The 13,780-nt window shown below is 45.4% G+C and overlaps 1 pseudogene; it reads left to right on the top strand.

Moving 5' to 3' along the window:
* The first annotated feature begins 12,878 nt into the window (after positions 1 to 12,878).
* Positions 12,879 to 13,450, top strand: LOC102983894 (DNA replication complex GINS protein PSF2-like; annotated as a pseudogene).
* Positions 13,451 to 13,780: the final 330 nt, after the last annotated feature.

Below are 13,780 nucleotides of genomic sequence, written 5' to 3'. Positions count from 1 at the left end.
TCTCTGGTACAGGATCATCCTGTCCCTGAAGGAAAGATGGGAAACACCTCCTCCATCCCCAAGGACTCACCCCTTGGGTGCGTTCTGAGTCACTGGGACAGGTTTTCTCTAGATTCTTTAAAATGAAAAAAGCTCATTTTCTTTTGTAACACAGCCTGGCCCCAATATAAACTTGAGGACGATGAGGCCTGGCCAAAAAATGGGAGCCTCAACTCTAATACTATCCTACGGTTAGACATCTTTTTCAAAAGGCAGGGAAAATGGACAGGAGTTCCTTATGTTCAGGCTTTTATGGCCCTAAGAGAGAACCCGGAGCTATGCAAGTCCTATGTTAGGGAACCTTGCCAACTGGGACCCATTTACGCTCTACAAAGCCCTCTCTAGTGGCATCTCTGGAGGAACATGAGCCCCAGACAGAAGATCATGTCCCAACACTCCTTCACCATCTTCAGCCTCTCCCCTGCCCTATAAGCCTCTTTACCCTTCCGTACCAGAAGTGCAGCCAGAGCTTCTTTGCCCCATTCAGGAAGTAGTAGGTGGGCCTCAGGGAGTTACCCGAGTCCACACCCCTTTTTCTTTGTCCAACCTCAACCAGTGCTGCACTTGCTTAGGCTGATTCTCGGAGGACCCTAGCCAGTTCACGGAAGAATTCCAGGGACTAACTCTCTCCTTTGACCTTACTTGGAAGAACGTAAATATTGTCCTTTCCCACTGCTGCACCACTGAGGAAAAGACATCAGTGTATTTGGACACAGGCTCAAACATATGCTAATGGATTACACGTTGCCCAACAACATCACTACCCTGTGGGCATGACATCAGTGCCTCTAATGGATCCTAATTTGGACTATCAGCCAGGCCAAACTGGTATCCTTTGCTTCATTGAAGGGATGAAACAACGCATAATTAAACCTGTTGACTATGATAAGGTTAAAGAGATCACCCAAGGCCAAGATGAAAATCCAGCTCCATTTCAGGCCCGATTGGTAGAGGCCCTCAGAAAGTATAGGAATGTAGACCCAAAAACTTTCGAGGGACACATCGTATTTGCAACCCACTTCATTAGCCAATCAGCCACTGACATCTGTCGAAAGCTTCAAAAGCTTGCCATGGGGCCCCAAACTCCTCTCAACCTTCTTATTGACACAGCCTTCAGGATCTTCAACCATAGAGACCAGCCTGAGGAGGAAAGGCAGGAACAGCGTGACTTAAGGAAGGAACGACAACAAGTCAGGCTTTTGGCAGCCATCATGACAAGACCTAACCCACCTCCTGGTTATCCCAAAAGTACTCCCAGAAGACATCCTCCAGGAAGGGGAGCCTGTTTTAGCTGTGGGATCCCTGAACACCGGAGCAAGGAATGCCCAGGAAACAGGTCCCAGCCTACACTCAAGACGCCATGCCTGCTCTGCAAGAAGATGGGCTACCGGAGGAGGGAATGCCCCCAGCTCCAAAGGGAGCGAGGAAGTTCCCCCACGCCAGTCATGGCAGTGGTTGACTGATGGGACCCAAGACCTCCCAAGGCTCCCCAAAAGACAGTCATCATCACATGGGAGGAACTGTTGGGTGACTATTGACATGGCAGCTAAGCTTGTCCAGTTTCTAGTGGACACGGCAGCCATTTACTCTGTCCTGACTTCTCACGCTGGGCCCATTGCCCCTGAAGCCTGCTCTGTTGTTGTGGTAGAAGGAGGTCTAAAACTAAAACATTCACCACCCCCCTAACTCACACCTGGGGAAAGACCCTTATAACTCACAAGTTTCTTGTCATGCCTGAATGCCCCAGCCCGTTATTTGGAAAGGATTTTCTCTCAGCCTTGGGGGCGACTGTTACTCTCCCTGAAAACCAAAGCCAAGGAGTGTTTTTGGCTGGACTATGTATTATACAAGGCATGGACAGTCCAGCCCAAAATATTCCACTGGAAATTGAAAAATTTATAGATCCACAGGTCTGGGATCAGGGAAACCCAGGGAATCCCAGGGAAGGCAAAGTTTATCACTCCTATAAAATCACCTTAAAGGAAACTAATAATATCCCGTCCAGGCGCCAATACCCCATAAAACCAGTGACTCGACAAGGCCTCCAATCCCTAATCACAAAATTTATCACACATGGGCTTTTGGTGCCATGCCAATCTGCCTGTAATACTCCAATCCTACCTGTCCTCAAACCAAATGGGGATTATAGAACGGTTCAAGATCTCCGAATCATAAATGAAGCTGTAATTCCCCTTCACCCAATCGTTCCCAACTCATACATAATCCTTACTCAGATCCCAGAGGACACAGCCTGGTTTACGGTCCTTGATCTTAAAGATGCCTTCTTCTGTACACCTGTTTACCCTGATTCTCAATACCTTTTTGCTTTCGAATGGACTGACCCAGACACAAATGAAACCCAATAATATACCTGGACTGTCCTTCCTCAGGGATTCTAGGACAGCCCACACCTGTTTGGCAATGCCCTAGCTAAGGAGCTAAGGGAACAAAAATTAGAGACGGGGCCATTATTAAAATATGTAGGCGACCTCCTTACCTGCAGCCCCTCAAAGGAAGCTTCAGACCAAAACACCGTACAGGTCCTCAATTTCCTGGGCTCCAAGGGATAGAAAGTATCCTCACGGAAAGCCCAAATTTCCTCCCAGAGAGTTACTTACCTGGGACACGTTCCAAGCCCAGGGAAGCGTGCCCTTGCGACCCAGCATAAGGAGGCAATCCTTTACTTAGAACTACCACAAACAAAGAAACAGCTCAGAGCCTTCTAAGGAATGGTTGGATTTTGTAGGATTTGGATCCCCAGGTTTGGTCTCATGGCAAAACCATAGTATGAGGCCTCGAAGGGATTGGACATGGAACCCCTAGATTGGACAGGGAATTTCCAAACAGCATTTGATCAGATTAAGACTGCCCTAATTAGCGCCCCAGCCCTAGGGATCCCAGATCTTAACAAGACCTTTACTCTACCTCAGAAAAACAGGGACTTGCCCTGGGAGTTCTCACCCAAAAAGTAGGGCCAATTCCACGACCAGTGGCATATCTCTCCAAGCAACTGGACTCAGTGTTCTCAGGATGGCCAGGCTGTCTGAGAGCCTGGTATAATCAGGTATAATCAAGAGAAGCAAGAATGGGCTGAGATCGTTAAGGGGTGATGCCCAGTATATACTTGGCTTCTTCCATTTCTAGGTCCCATAGGCACTATACTTCTCATCCTTCTCTTTGGTCCTTGTATTTTTAACTACCTAGTTGAATTTCTATCTTCTAGAACACAACAATTCCTACTTCAAATGATGCTATGCCAGGGATTTCAACCCATCCCGCCTGAAGAAGGGGACCATCAACACCTGCTGGACAGGTTGCTGCCTCTTTCTACTCCCCACTCTCCACCTCCGCCACTGTACACAACCCCGAGACCCCTATCTCTGACAGACAGCAAGGAGATCTGGACCCGCGTGCTCAGCTTGAAGCAGTTACAGAAGGCGGACCATCCGCCCTTTGTCTCTTAAAAGATTTTAAGGGTCCAGGCTCCTTGAGGGGTGAATGTTGCAGTAGGCAGGTAGCTAAATATGAGCAAAAAAAAGGGGGGGCAGGGGCTAGATGGCAGGAAACCACACATCTTGTAAACAGCAGGGGTCCATGGGCAGACAGAGAAAAAGCAGGAACCTCTGCACTGATAGGAAGCCACACATTTTGGGGTGATAAGTGTCCTGGAGACAAAGAAAGATGGGAAAAGGCGGGAATCTCCAGTGTCCGAATGTAACCTTTTGCTCGGTATTCTCTCATTACGATACAATTAGCCTTGCAGATAAGAAGTACCCATCAGGCACCGATGCCATGACACTTCCGATCAAAGCTAAATGAGGACAAGAATCCTTTTCCCCTCGGGAAGGTGGTGCTGGGGTGAAAATCAGGGGCTACTAACCCCAAACCCCTCCCTCCCCAGTGAATCTTCCTCCCCTTCATTTGTACGCCCCACATAACCGGTTTGCCAAAGAAACTCAGGGCAGCTACTCACCTGAGACGGCCTGCTCTCACCTCGGGAGGGTACTATCACTTACATAAAACCTCCCTTTACTTACTTTCCTGACCTCCCTGACTCCTTTCTGAAGTCTTTCTGCGACGACGAGACACCGGGAAGAAGTGCAGCTCCATTACTAATGAGAATGGTGGAAGGACTCTGGCAAAGCCAAGATCGTGCATGTGTGTACACACTCTTGCACGTGCATGCACGCACACACACGTGGCACGCACACGCACGTGCACATGCATGTGCGTGGCCATGCAGGTGTGAGTGAGGGTGTGTGTCCTGTGGGATGTTTAATTAAAGATGGAGGCAGGCTTGGCAGGGAGCCCTGTTGGTAAACAATGCCTGTTTGTAGCCTCCTCAGGAATTACCTAGGAAGTGGAAGGACCTGAAAAGATTGTGTGTGAAGTACCCTCTTGGCCGTCCAATGAAGTGTCTGTTATCAGGAGGAAATGTGTACTTTTTGAGGTGAGATCAGTTGTGTGCTCTGAACCGAATGATATTTTGTTTTTTTTTCTGATAACAAGCTGGCGGTAAGCTTCACTGAACTGAGAAATTGTAAACTCTTAGAAAAGGCTGTCTAAAGATAACAATTCAATGTTTCTCGGTAATGTATTCTGGATGAATCTGATAATTTAAAGCCCACTTCACCAAAATGGGAGTGGTGCTTGCATCCTCTTTATCTTCAATTATGTCTAATCTGTTTCTAATTCAAACACTGTGCTGCTGTTGTCAGATCAAATATAGATTTTAAATGTTTTATGCTTCTCTGCTGGGAAGTTTTAAAATGAATGTGGGCTGTCTGTCAGGATGGTGCCAGTTGAATCTAATAAAGTTTTAAATAAATTTAAAGGAAATAAAAGAGTACTTAAAAATGAAATGAGTCATGGTTCATGAGATGGAACATGTTTAATGAACGGCAGTTGGGGAAAAGTTACGGTAGAGTCTCCGTGGATCACCTGCTTCACCTCTACAGAACTCTCCTTGAATAAATGCATCGTGTCTTTCAGCTCACAAGGCAGGTTAAAAATCAAGTCATCTTTAGGTTTGATGCAAACAGGACCTCATAAGCATATGAGCACCGGGACTATAATCCACGGGTTTTCATTCCACATCATGACACTCTGTCATTGCAAACAGATTGGAAAACACAGTTGCAGTTTTCAATCACCGAATAGGATGCAGTTCTTACTGTTATTAGAATTCTTTTTTTCTCCGCTGATTTATGTAGATGCACTCCAGGTAGCTGAGTGCTGGGGAATATCAAAGCATAAAAGTGTTCGAGGATAATATTGGGCTTCGTCTGACCTGGGACCCCAGGAGCTGTTGCCAGGGTTATATTTGTAGAAATGCTACCCTGATAAAACTTTTGAGGCCTCTTCTTAGATTTATTAATTTAGAGAAAGCAGGGAAGAAATGTTTTATTAGAGCTCAGAAAATGTTTCCGTCTTACAAAATTGCCATTTCATAGTCAGGAGTGTTTAACTGGGGCTTAAAGGTGAAGACACTGGAGCAATTTGTCATCATGTAGATTTTTCTTGGGTTTGCTTCTAATCCTTTTTGGACTGCCAATGGGGATGTCTTTTGCTGCCTTGGATGTCTCTCCTGATTTGGTTTTGGAAGGGTTTTTCCAGAGTATCCTTTAAATGATAATTAGAATTTGTGCTTAATAGCAAAAGGCTTTGAAGTTTTAACACCATAATCCTTCTAGGTCCCCATCCTCCCTCTCCCCCAAGTTTATCTTAAGAGCAACTATATTTTTATCTAGGGTAAGACCCTAGCATGATAAAGAATAGTGGGACTAAGCTGATTCTTAGGAGGAAAGAAAAAGTCATTTTACTGATCTCTTAGCTCACTTTGGCTTGACCCATTTACAAAACTGACATTAAAAAAAATCTAAGAAAAAGGGCTTCCCTGGTGGTGCAGTGGTTAAGAATCCGCCTGCCAATACAGGGGACACGGGTTCGAGCCCTGGTCCGGGAAGATCCCACATGCTGCGGAGCAACTAGGCCCGTACGCCACAACTGCTGAGACTGCGCTCTAGAGCCCACGAGCCACAACTACTGAGCCCACACGCCACATCTACTGAAGCCTGCGCACTCTAGAGCCCGTGCTCTGCAACGGGGGAGGCCACCGCAGTGAGAGGCCCGTGCACCGCAACAAAGAGTAGCCCGTGCTCACGGCAACTAGAGAAAGCCCGCGCACAGCAACGAAGACCCAACACAGCCAAAACTAATAAATAAATAAACAAAAATAATAAATAAAATAAATAAATAATTTTTTTTAAAAAAAGAAAAGCTAATAATTATTTTTAAAATCTAAGAAAAAGGCATTTCTTTCAAATTGCATCTTTCTTTGTTTTGAGGTTTTAAGGTCAAATTTCTATAAACAAGCAATTTTTTTTTTCCTCACACAAATTCTGTAGGGATGCAAGAAAAATCTCCCCATTAATGGGGGAGGCCACCGCAGTGAGAGGCCCGTGCACTACAACAAAGAGTAGCCCGTGCTCGCGGCAACTAGAGAAAGCCCGCGCACAGCAACGAAGACCCAACACAGCCAAAACTAATAAATAAATAAACAAAAATAATAAATAAAATAAATAAATAATTTTTTTTAAAAAAAGAAAAGCTAATAATTATTTTTAAAATCTAAGAAAAAGGCATTTCTTTCAAATTGCATCTTTCTTTGTTTTGAGGTTTTAAGGTCAAATTTCTATAAACAAGCAATTTTTTTTTTCCTCACACAAATTCTGTAGGGATGCAAGAAAAATCTCCCCATTTATTTGTAGTGGCGTTTCCCTTTGGTTTCCTTCTGACTGGTTTGTGTTTTCCATCCATCTCAAGATGTGTAGGGCTGCACAGTGAGTAAACAATTCTATGTTCTAAAAGTATATGTTAGATTTTCCCACTGGGCATCAGTTATGCTTTTGTGACTGAAGTTACCACTGACGTTCCAACTAGGAAGAACAAGAGAGGATGCAGGCATGAGGGCAGAATACTCGAGTACCCTCACACAGGGGGCTCTCTCTAAGGGTTTTCCAGAATGCCAGCGGCCGGTAGGGCCTTTAGAACAAGAAATGCTGCCTGTGGTCCCCCGTGAACCCAGACTATACGATTTCCCTATAACTCCTCTCTGAACTCCTCTCTCTGTTTCCACCCCGGCACAATTTCTGTCTATGCGTACAGGAAAGTGATTCAGGCTTATTTTCCTAGCGTTCAACCCTACCCTGTCTAACTGACTCAGGGTGGGTCTGCTTAGTCTCAGTTTCTGTTCTTGGAGAGTATTCCATGTATATCCTTTGAAAATGGAAGTCCTTTTTGTTACATATAGTCTATTTTTTTTAAAAAAACTAAGAAAATCTTGGCCTCTTATTCTGAACTTGTCATTTTTGGAAGCTTAGAGGGTGAAGACTTTCTTTAAAAACCTAACCACTGAATAACTAGGAGAATGTAGGAGAAAGGGTTGAAATAGTACTGTTCTACTATTTTTCAAGTTTGAGTAAGTTTCTTATGAAAAAGGAGAGAGAGAGAAAGAAAGAAAGAAAAAGAGAAAGAAATACCATGGGGTTTATAGTCTGTGAAGAACCCACTTCTGTTACACTCTTTGTCCCCAGAAGGAGAAGGGAATAGGAAACAAGTACAAGAGTGTCATGGAAATCAAGGGCAAGAGGAGTGAGCCACGTGTAGAAAACATTGCCCACATGTCAGGAAATGTCACACCAGTATCAGTAGTCAAAGGGATGTGTTCAGGGGATTGTCAGGCTTTTGACATTAATTGATGCCCCAAAGCACAACAAGAAGGAAATATACATTACAGTGAGGATTTTTTTTTTTTGACGAAGTGCGTTATGCGTTCATAAGCCATTTACACTTCCCGCCAGACAAGAGTTAATTTGGGGATGCAGGATTGTTGCTTTAGAAATGTAATGAAATGACACTCAAAAGTGGAAACACTGCCGTTTCACTGTGAAATGGCAAAACAGGAGGGAAAGGCTAAATTGGCCAGAAGATTGAGAGCAGGAGAGAGAAAGAGAAGTAGAAGCCTGGGTAGAGCAATTAATTGTTTCAGTGTTTTCCCATGAAAGCCAGTGGAAGAAATACACACAGATACACACACACACACACACACACACATACACAGAAACATACACTCGTTGCAAAAAGATGATGAGATATATTATTAGGACATAGATACAGAAAACAATTTTTCAGAGTATTAAAAAGATTCTAGGCTACAAGATAACATCCATATTCTTTGGCATTGCTAAAAGGATATTTCAGAATGTTAGTGTAGAAGCATATGGATGGAACAGCAGGAGTCCTAGCTGTCATACAAGAGGCTGTTTGATGATTGCACACCAGACCAGAAGGTTCACGCAAAGGGGAAATTTAATGATGCAACATCAGCTTCTTGTGTGGTGTTTCCGCAAATGTTACCCCCCCTAAGCCAGCATTTCTCTGACTCTGCTTCCAGGGAAACAATTCAGCCAGTCCCTGGGTCTGCAGTTACCCACTGGGCCTCAGGTATGAATCTAGCATAGTGCTGGGGTCTGTGACCGACACAGAAAACGTTTGTGATGTAATCCTTCTCTTTAAAGAATTCCCGATCAAGGGTGAATACCAAATGGATACACATGAAACAGGTAGAGATCTGTGAGGTGAGTTACTGTTCTACCCTTAGACAGGGACAAATGGCCCTCTGCCCCGTACCCCACACTTAGGGTGCCTTGGGTTTTAGGTGCCTTCCTCAAAAATTTCACGGTCCCCCTGTGGTATCTGAGGCCAGTGGGCTGGCAGTGCTGCTGTGAGCCAGGACCAGGACTCTGGGGGGCTTCTGTTTCTCTCTGACCCTCTACCCTTGCTGTTGCCTCGAGGAGCTCTGGGCCTTGTGTCTGTGGGTCCTGTGGCTCAGCTCTGGCTCCACGAGGGTGTCCTGGCAGCAGTTTTCTCCTGCTGGTGGTGCAGCATTTCTTTCATTGGATCCTGTGAGATTGGCTGCCAGAATGGTGCTGAATTGGGGCTTGTTCAGGTCACTGAAGGAGGATGAGTTCTGGGTGCTGGATTACTGGTGGTCCACTGCTGACCCTCTGGACTTGAGCTGTGTGACTTGGCTCCGACCATGGTACTACCTCTGGCCCATGCACCTGAAGGCGGCAGGAGTGGTGGCAGGCATCCTTTAGTCCATGTGACCCCACTGCTGGACCCCGGGGGGGCACCCGGTATCTTTCATGGGCTCTGTGCCACGTGTCAGGCAGTCCTCAAGGAGACTCACTTTTTCTCCAAGGATTTTTGAGCCTATTGTTTCCTATACCAGGGGCCCTTCCAACCTATGTCTCTTGCCTTGGATGGGTGTGGCAATGCCATGCTTTCCCTGATCCATCTTGAGCCATGCTGGACAGGTGATGGACATTCCTTGAACTAATGGGTTCCTGAGTGATGCTGTAACCAGAATTAAATAAATGGTATTAGGGAACTGCAAACCACAAGCAGGTTCTGAAGAGCCATGCATTGTAATAACATCATTGCTACCTTTCTTTATGCATGGGAGGCACAAAATTATCTAGGTCCAGTGCAATTAACAATAAAGAACACAAAGAGATGGTGTCTGAATCTGATAGGAATAGATGGTGCCTGACACTATGATGAATCAAATCTTCCCATGCCCTGATGGACAATAACAAACACAAAAATAGCTCCTCTCTACCTATTATTCTAAATTGTCATTGATAAATCACTTTGCTTCACGTGGGCCCATGAATTTTTTTTTTAACATCTTTATTGGAGTATAATTCTTAAGTTGCTTCCCTGTCCTGGCTATTGTAAATAGTGCTGCAATGAACATTGTGGTACGTCTCTCTCTTTTTTTTTTAAAATAAATTTATTTATTTATTTTTGGCTGCATTGGGTCTTCGTTACTGCGTGCGGGCTTTCTCTAGTTGTAGCGAGCAGGGGCTACTCTTCGTTGCAGTGCATGGACTTCTCATTGCACTGGCTTCTCTGGTTGCAGAGTACAGGCTCTAGGCAAGCGGGCTTCAGTAATTGTGGCACGCGGCTCAGTAGTTGTGGCTCGCAGGCTCTAGAGCACAGGCTCAGTAGTTGTGGCACACGGGCTTAGTTGCTCCGTGGCATGTGGGATCTTCCTGGACCAGGACCTGTGTTCCCTGCATTGGCAGGCGTATTCTTAAGCACTGCACCACCAGGGAAGCCCATGTCTCTTTTTGAATGATGGTTTTTTCAGGGTATATGCTCAGGAGTGGGATTGCTGTTTCATATGGTAGTTTTATTTTTAGTTTTTTAAGGAACCTCCATACTGTTCTCCATAGTGGCTGTATTAATTTACATTCCCACCAATAGTGCAAGAGGGTTCCCTTTTCTCCGGCAGGTCCATGAATTTTATATACATTTTTATTTTTATTTTTTTAAAATTTTATTTTATTTTATTTTTTTGCGGTACGCAGGCCTCTCACTGTTGCAGCCTCTCCCGTTGCGAGCGAGCAGGGGCTACTCTTCGTTGCAGTGCATGGGCTTCTCATTGCACTGGCTTCTCTGGTTGCAGAGTACGGGCTCTAGGCAAGCGGGCTTCAGTAATTGTGGCACGCGGCTCAGTAGTTGTGGCTCGCAGGCTCTAGAGCGCAGGCTCAGTAGTTGTGGCGCACGGGCTTAGTTGCTCCGTAGCATGTGGGATCTTCCTGGACCAGGGCTCGAACCTGTGTCCCCTGTGTTGGCAGGCGTATTCTTAACCTCTGCGCCACCAGGGAAGCCCATGTCTCTTTTTGAATGATGGTTTTTTCAGGGTATATGCTCAGGAGTGGGATTGCTGTTTGGGTTGTCTGTTTTTTTGATATTGAGCTGCATGAGCTGCTTGTATATTTTGGAAGGTTCATGAATTTTATATACATTTTTATTTTTATTTTATTTTTTTAAATTTTATTATTATTATTTTTTTTTGCGGTACGCAGGCCTCTCACTGTTGTGGCCTCTCCCGTTGCTGAGCACAGGCTCCGGACGCGCAGGCTCAGCGGCCATGGCTCACAGGCCCAGCCGCTCCGCGGCATGTGGGATCCTCCCGGACCGGGGCACAAACCTGTGTCCCCTGCATCGGCAGGCGGACTCTCAACCACTGCGCCACCAGGGAAGCCCTATACATTTTAAAATCAAAATGAAAAATAGTTGCCTGAGACCTCAAACACCTTAGAGATGGCCCTGGCAGGGTCTAATTAAATACAGAACTAGTGTTCCAACTGCTTATCTCAGATTTAGTAAGTCTTTACTATATTATAATTTTTTAATTCTTAAATATGAAACACTTTAAAACCCAGAAAATATACCAAATAAAATAAGATTTATGAATCCACCACCCTACCATTTTGCTAATATTTGCTTCAGGTTTTTAAAATAAGTAAATCATGATGAATACAATGAAAATGTACCCCCAATCTCTTCCCTCTTCTTCCTTTTGCAGAGGTAGCCCATCTCCTGATGGTGGTAAGCATCTTAGTATGAGTTCCTCTAGAAGCAGATCCAGAGGCAAGGATTTGAGTGCAAGCAGTTTATCTGAGAATTGTGGAGTGGGGAAGTGATACTGGGAAGGAAAAGAAGTTAATGCAGTGTGCTGATGAGCCCGTTATCCTGTGGGCAACTGGGGCTCAATCCCATAAAGGACTTTGGGGGCCTGTGTAGACAAGCCTCAGAGTTTTTCCATCTGAGGGCTAAGGAAGCTGGGGTGTTTACCCATCAGCTCCCTTTGTCGTTGGTTGTAGACTCCTTGGTATTCAGGCCTGCCCCGCGAGGGGCTGAGCATTCTCCTCCAGCCTTCAGGTAGAGTGGAAGGTGTTTGCACTAAGAAGCTGCAGGGTTCAGGAATAATGCGCTAGCCCGTCTCCTGATGGTGGTAAGCATCTTAGCATGAGTTCCTCTAGAAGCAGATCCAGAGGCAAGGATTTGAGTGCAAGCAGTTTATCTGAGAATTGTGGAGTGGGGAAGTGATACTGGGAAGGAAAAGAAGTTAATGCAGTGTGCTGATGAGCCCGTTATCCTGTGGGCAACTGGGGCTCAATCCCATAAAGGACTTTGGGGTCCTGTGTAGACACGCCTCAGAGTTTTTCCATCTGAGGGCTAAGGTAGCTGGGGTGTTTACCCATCAGCTCCCTTTGTCGTTGGTTGTAGACTCCTTGGTATTCAGGCCTGCCCCGCGAGGGGCTGAGCATTCTCCTCCAGCCTTCAGGTAGAGTGGAAGGTGTTTGCACTAAGAAGCTGCAGGGTTCAGGAATAATGTGCTTGGAGGGAATATGGGTGGGGTCCTGCCAGCACCTGCTGTAGCCAGTATTATTCCCCGACGTGGTGTACTTTCTACATCTGTATATATCAAAAAGACAACATAGAGTATTGTCCTATGGGTTTTTTAAGTTTTAAATAAATGGCATCATATTGAACACATTTTCTACAACTTGCTTTTTTTTTAACTCAAAATTATATACTTGAGATTTATCCATGTTGAAATATGTAGATGTAAATCATTTATTTTAGCAGCTCTTTGTGTTCAAGTGTTTGAATAAACTACTTTCCATTTACCCAATTGATAGTTTGTTTCCATTCGTTCTTATATAATAGACATCTTCACATCCACGTGAGCTCGTGTTTTCTCTATGAGATTCCTGAAAAGCAGATTGCTGCTCACAGGGTAGTCACAGCTTCATGTTTACTGGGTATTGCCAAATTGTTCTACAAGATATTTATGCCAATTTATACTACAGAAAGCAGCATGATGAATTTCTTTGTCTGCACATCTATGCCTACATACCTGATATGATAAGATTTGTTAATTTTTGGCGAGTCTCGGGCTGGCTGTGGGCGCAGCCATGGTCGCGGCTGAGGTGGAGTTTCTGGCCGAATAGGATCTGGTCACCATAATCCTGAACTTCAGTCTGGACAAGATCCACCTCATCGAGGGTGGCCTGGGGCCTTTCAACCCCGGCTTACCAGTGCAGGTGCCTCTGTGGCTGGCGATCAACCTGAAACAGAGACAGAAGTGTCGGCTGCTCACCACCTGCCCCACCAGCCCCAGTGGATGGACGTGGAAAAGTTGGAGAAGATTAGGGGTCATGAATGAAATGAAGAAACTTTTACTCCTATGCCCAGCCCTTACTACATGGAGCTCATCAAACTCCTGTTAAATCACGCTTCGGGCTACATCCTGAAAGCAGATGAGATCTGGACCCTGATCAAGGACGTGCGGGACACTCCTATAGCCAAGCTCCGGGTGTCTGCCAACAGCTTCATGAGACAGCAGGAGGCATATGCCAAGCTGGATAACCTGACCTTGACGGAGATCAACACCAGCGGGGCTTTCCTCATGCAAGCGCTCAATCACATGTACAAACTCCGCATGAACCTGCAACCTTCTGACAGTGCCGAGTCTCAGGACTTCCAGGGAGGGACTGGTTTGTCAAGGCCTGTGTCTGCCGGCAGGAAGCTCACTGGGTGGTGTTTCAGTGCTCAGGATGTGACAAAGGTACTCACGTTTCTGGAGTTTTAGAACAACTTTTGAGTGTATGAAAAAAAGTGTACTGAAGCAAGGAATGGGTTTATAACCTTGTTGGAAAGCAACAGGCTTGTGCTTAGTCCTCGAGACATTCTATAATTCCACATCTGTATCAGGGAGCCAGGTGTCCTTTTATGGGGGAAAAAAAATTCATTAGCAGAACAAGTGATTTCCCTAGCAGAGCCCCATGTCTCCTGCATGGGACTGTCACACGCAGGT

Source organism: Physeter macrocephalus, chromosome 2, assembly GCF_002837175.3.
Source record: "Physeter macrocephalus isolate SW-GA chromosome 2, ASM283717v5, whole genome shotgun sequence".
Taxonomy (NCBI): domain Eukaryota; kingdom Metazoa; phylum Chordata; class Mammalia; order Artiodactyla; family Physeteridae; genus Physeter; species Physeter macrocephalus.
The sequence above is the reverse complement of the archived record's forward strand: the minus strand, read 5'-3'. Positions and strand labels throughout refer to the sequence as shown.